We start from the raw sequence: 6,000 nt of genomic DNA on the forward strand, positions 1-6,000 counted from the left end.
CTGAAAGTCATGGGGAATCATTACAGCACTTGATGAATTTCCATTTTTAGGAAGACAATTCTTGTGGCAACATGAAGAATAGATTGGAGGGAACCATTACATGGGGAGGAAAAATAAATTAAAGATATATAGCTATTTGGAGAAAATAATCAAAGGAAAGCAATTTAGAAGATAAACTAGCTAGTCTAAGAAAGAAGAGAAAGAGAACAGAAAGACATAGAAGGAGGAATGGGTCACAGATAGAGAAAATTAAAAGAAAGGAAATTGCACATTTCTCCTTCTTCCCTTTTCCCTACTTCCATTCCTGTTCTCTTTATAGGCATTTGTTTTAGTAACCTAAGTGCGTGTGTTTTCAATGTACCTTCCATATGTTCATTTTTACAAGCACTTATACTCATATTCTTAAAACACATAACACTGTTTTGGCTTTTAAAAAATTTATTGAAGTACACCATATATACAGATGCAGATATGTGCATAAACTGTAAGTGTAAAGATCAATAACTTATCACAAGTGAACATGCTCTGGTAATCACACCCAATTCAAGAATTAGACTATGGCCAGGATCCCAGAAACCTCTATCTTAATTCCTTCCTGCCACTGCCTCTTCCCCACTGTTAACCACAGACTGACTTCTAGCACCTTAGATTAATTTTTGTCTGTCTTGATAGATTTTTGGGTAATAGCCAATTGGCTATAATTCATTGTGCTTCTGTGAACAGTGTTACATATGTTTTGATATGCATGTAATTTCATTTCCTATATCAAGGACTAAAATTGATTGCCTCAATATACTTCACATCATCAGTGTTTTGAGAGATCCAGTAGCTTTAAAATTTCCCAGACATGGCATTTTCACTATTTTTAATTTTTAGTCATTCTGGTAGATGTATAGTAGTTTACTCTTAACTCGCATTTTTTGATGACTGTTTAGTATCTTTTCAAATGTTTACTCTCTATCTTCTTTTGTGAAGTGCCTCATTAAGTCTCTTGCCCTTTTCAGGAGGGGGCATTGTCTATTTATAGGCATTCTTTATATATTCTATGTATGAGGCTGTTATTGTTTTTATATATATATGTATACACACACACATATATATACACACACATATATTCTTAAAGCCTTTTCTCTTAATAGCATCTTTTGAGATTTCTTAATTTTAAACTAATCAAATTTATGAAATATTTTGCATACTCCAAAATCGTGAAAACATTGCCCTCTGTAATGTTTTTTATGAGTATGATGCTATTCCTGGCTCTTTGCTTTTCCATATACATTTTAAAACAGCTTTTCAGTTTTTATACACAAGACAATACTTGCTGGGATATGTTAGAGTTCCACTGAACCTAGAAATCTTCTGGGAGAGAATTGATTTTTTTTATCATCACTTGAGGACATGCTTATTGATTTTAGAGAGATGGGAAAGGAGGAAGAGAGAGGGGGAGAGAAACATCAGTTCCAGAGAGAAACAGAGAAATATTGATTAATTGCCTCTTGTCCACACCATGACTGGCACCAAACCTGCAGCTTAGGCATGTTCTGTGACTGGGAATTGAACCCACCACCTTCCAGTTTACAGGACGATGCCCCAACCAACTGAGCCATACTGGCCAGGGCTGAGAATTGATATTGTTATAATAATAGGTTTTATAATCCATACATAATTAAGTCCTTTTGAATTTTTCTCAGTAATGTTTTGTGATGTTTTTATATAGAAGCCTTGTGCATCTTTTGTTCCTAAGTATTCCTATTTTATGGTTTTTAAAATTTTAAATTATGTCATTTAAAATTTTTATTTTCTACTTGTTCCTTACTGGTTTTATAGATAAATATCACCAAATTTGGCTTGCTATTATTTTAAGAGTTTTGCTTCTATGTTTATGAGTGAGAATTACCCACAATTTCTTTCTTATTAGGTTTTTACAAGATTTTGTGTAAAAGTAATACTAGATTTATAAAATAAATTGATATATTCTTCCTCCTTTTGTATTCTCTATAAATATTTGTGTAGAGTTGGTATAATTACTTTTTTAAATATTTGAAGAAATACCTAAGCTTCCCCCTCTCACCTTCCAAATTTCAATTTTGTCCTGGTGCCTCCAACTGGTGGAGCCTGCTGAAAAGCCAGTTGGGAAGGGAAACTCTGTTCCTTATAATACAAGGCAGAACAAAGAATGAGTCTCAGAAATTTGCACGCTTTCCATCGCTTAAAGGAAACTGAGATAAACAGCTTGTTTCTTAGCCCCAAGGAATGTAATTTACAAACTTTGATGATCCTGGTGTTCTCCCTTAATAAATCATGAAGAGCTTGTTAGCTATTACATGCTTGATTTGGAAGCACAAGGTCTGACCTACACTTTGAAAACATAAATCAACTTGAGGTGACTCTACAGTAGATAGTCCAGGATCACAAGCATCAGTGGCTCCATTCAGGCTAGGTCCAGTGAGGAAATCAGGATGCTATGTAGTGATCTGATTACTAACCTCTGTGAAAATTAATGAAGGGTAACCTCATTCAAAATGGAGTTGGGAAGGAAAAAGTGATGCCGCTTTAGTAGCACCACTGCTGGGTCATTAGCTGGTATCTACCATAACTATTGATTGACTATGGAAGACTACACCAAAACAGAGAAAATTAGAGAAGGTGCCTATGGAGTTGTGCATAAAGGTGGACAGACACAAAACTGCAGGTGAAGTGGTAGCCATGAAGAAAAGCAGACTAGAAAGGGGTTCCTAGCAGTACTGCAATTAGGGAAATTTCTCTATTAAAATAACTGTCATCCAAATACAGTCAGCCTTGAAGATGTGTTTATGCAGGATTCCAGGTTATATTTCATCTTGGAATACCTTTCCATAGATCTAAAGAAATACTTGGATTGTCTCCCTCCTGGTCAGTTCATGGATTCTTCACTTGTTAAGAGTTACTTGTACCAGCCCTGGCTGGTGTGGCTCAGTGGATTGGGTGCTGACCTACAAACTGAGGGGTCACTGGTTCGACTCCCAGTCAGGACACATGCCTGGGTTGCAGACTGGATCCCCAGTTGGGGGCGTGTGAGAAGAAACTGATCAATGTATCTCTGATACATTGTCTCAGAGACACTGACGTTTCTCTCCCTCTCTTCCCCGTTTCCCTTCTCTCTAAAAGTAAATAAATAGAATCTTTTTTTAAAAAAAACAGTTATTTGTACCAAATCATGCCAGAGATTGTGTTTTGTCAGTCTAGAACAGATCTTCACAGATACTTAAAACCTCAAGTGCTACTGATTGAATAACAAAGGGGAAATTAAACTGACTGATTTTGACCTTGCCAGAGCTTTTGGAATAACTATTAGAGTATATACACATGAAGTAGTAACACTTTGGTATAAATCTCCAGAAGTATTGCTGGGATCAGCTTGCTATTCAACTCCAGCTGACATTTGAAATGTAAGCACCACATTTGCAGAATTAGCAACTAAACAAACACTTTTCCATGAGGATTCAGAAATCGATCAACTCTTCAGAATTTTCAGAGCTTTAAGGTATCCCAACTATGAAAATTTTTTGTGCAGCCAGAAGTGGAATTTACAGGACTACCATAATATATTCCCCATGTAGAAACCAGGAAGCCTAGCATCCCATGTCAAAAACATGGATGAAAATGGCTTGTATCTGCTCTTGAAGATGTTAGTCTTCAAACCTGACAAACAAATTTCTGGCAAAATGACATTGAATCATCCATATTTTAATGATTTGGACAGTCAGATTAAGAAGATGTAGCTTTCTGACAAAGAGTTTCCATATGTTGTATCAAGAACAGATGGCTATATTTTTATTGTCAACTCTATTTTTGTCTTGTGTATTTTTGTTTTCTTTGTTGTAAACCTTAAGCTGTACTTCATCTTCTAACTTCACAAGTTGTAACTTAAAAATGTAAATATTGTTTTATATGAATTTAAATGTAAAGATTTTGTGTATGCATGTAGATTTCACTGTAACAACTTTTTGTTACTATAATAAAACAACAAATATAAGAAAAAATGGAGTTGGGAGGCCAGAAGTGGGAGCCCTCATGCTACCGCTAGTCAATTACAGACCCACCCAACAGGAGGTGTGTCAATTACAGACCCCAAAAGGAAGAATCCTCAGTTATGGACCTTCACCTATTTTACTGACGCATGAAGAAGTTAAGTAATTTTTCTACTCTTACATATTTGTTAAGGCATGGATTTTGGCTTTATTTTTTTAAACTTATCATAATTGGTGAATTTTTTAAAAAGATTTTATTTATTTATTTACTTACTTACTTACTTTTATTTAGGGAAGAGAGAGGGAAAGGGAGGGAGAGAAACATCAATGTGTGAGAAACACATTGATTGTTTGCCTCTCACATGCCCTTGACTGGGGACCTGACCCGCAACCCAGGCATGTGCCCTGACTGTGAATTGAACTGGCAACCTTTCAGTCTGCAGACTGGCGTTCAATCCACTGAGCCACAGCAATGATGGCTGGATTTTGACTTTAAATCAAGGCAATCTGACCCAAGAGTCTTCATGTTAATTATTCCCTGATACTGCCTCACTTGAATACATAATTCTCAAAAACACATGGTTTGAGTGGGTTGGAGAGACTGATATATATTTTAGTTAAATCATGAAACTGTGATATATACATGATCAAAATAATTTAGCGGATGATTCAAGAGCAGTTTTCCTGAAATCATGAGGGTGAAACCTGGGCATAATACAAAGAAGGTGTGTATTGCTAAGCGGAGGAAAAAAGAACTAAGTTGTACTTGGTCTAGGATGAGTGTCTCTGAACAGTCTGTCCTGTCTCAAGTCTTTTGGCAGCTCTTCATTCTCCTGAGAATTTTACATTATTGAGTTGATCTCTTTCATTCTTTTCTAACTCTTTTGAACTCTTTTGATCTTGTTAGTACTTTTGTTTTTACAATGCCTTTCTCAGCAACCTAGTGAGGTAAGCAAGGTAGGTATTCTTATTCTCATTTTACAAATCAGTTAAGTGGTTTGCCTAAGGTCACACTAGAAACTGGAAGACTCAAAATTAGCCAAGGTTATTATCTGTAGATTGTGTGCTGTTTGCATTTTGTCACACTGGCATTCTAAAATACCATCCTCCTCCATTTTTTTTTTTTTTTTGCCATTACTCTTTTTGCTTTTTAGCTTGTCTTTTTCTCTCTCCCCATAGTCTATTAGTCTGCTGAATAATTAACATGCAGCAACAGCAAGCTTCCCTTCGTATCCAAGTCTGTCTTATCAAGAGAGCTTGCTAACCCAACTCAAGTGTTTCTTGAAAAATTATTTGTAGATAGAACTCCTTACTGATGAATTCTCAGGTCTTAGATATTTCAAAAGAGCTTTTTAAATGAGTTCTTTGTGTGGCTAAATAACTGACCCAAGGCACTTTAAAACTATTACCTGAGATTCACCTGGCTTCCATTTTGGCAGAGTAAAATCAAAAACTACTCCAATATGTTTTTCTGTCCCCTTCTACTTTTCCTACCCTCAGGAAGACAAGACTATAAATCAAAGTTTGCTTTCAACCAAGTCACTTTGAGCAGTTCAGAATATGTTTAATCAGAATTAAAATATATTCACTATTTACATTTTAGACTTTGAATCCACTTTTCTTGTTTTATGATTAATATTATGTCTCCATGTAAACAATTTTTAATAAGACTAACATCACCTTTTATTACCTTCAACAATATGGGTCTGTCCCCTTCCACCATAGGTAACCACTGATATCTCTTTCATTTTGACTTTCCAAACTTTTTTGTGTACATTTATATATGTAGGGGAACTCACTTTAGAGATGCAATTTGGCTCCAGCAACAAAGGCGATGTTGAACTCTCTGTGACCATTGAACTCTCTGTAACCTCACATGGGACTGACTATCCCCAACACCAGAGTGTCACCCAAAGATGAATGTTGTGTTCCCAGGAAGGAGGTAAATGAATGTATAGAGTGTAGTAACTGCCTGATATTATATTTTATT

The 6,000-nt window shown here is 35.7% G+C and overlaps 1 pseudogene; it reads left to right on the plus strand.

The window, feature by feature from the left end:
- The first annotated feature begins 2,569 nt into the window (after positions 1 to 2,569).
- Positions 2,570 to 3,963, plus strand: LOC114500743 (annotated as a pseudogene).
- The last annotated feature ends 2,037 nt before the right edge of the window (positions 3,964 to 6,000 follow it).

Source organism: Phyllostomus discolor, chromosome 6 (genome assembly GCF_004126475.2).
Source record: "Phyllostomus discolor isolate MPI-MPIP mPhyDis1 chromosome 6, mPhyDis1.pri.v3, whole genome shotgun sequence".
Lineage (NCBI taxonomy): Eukaryota > Metazoa > Chordata > Mammalia > Chiroptera > Phyllostomidae > Phyllostomus > Phyllostomus discolor.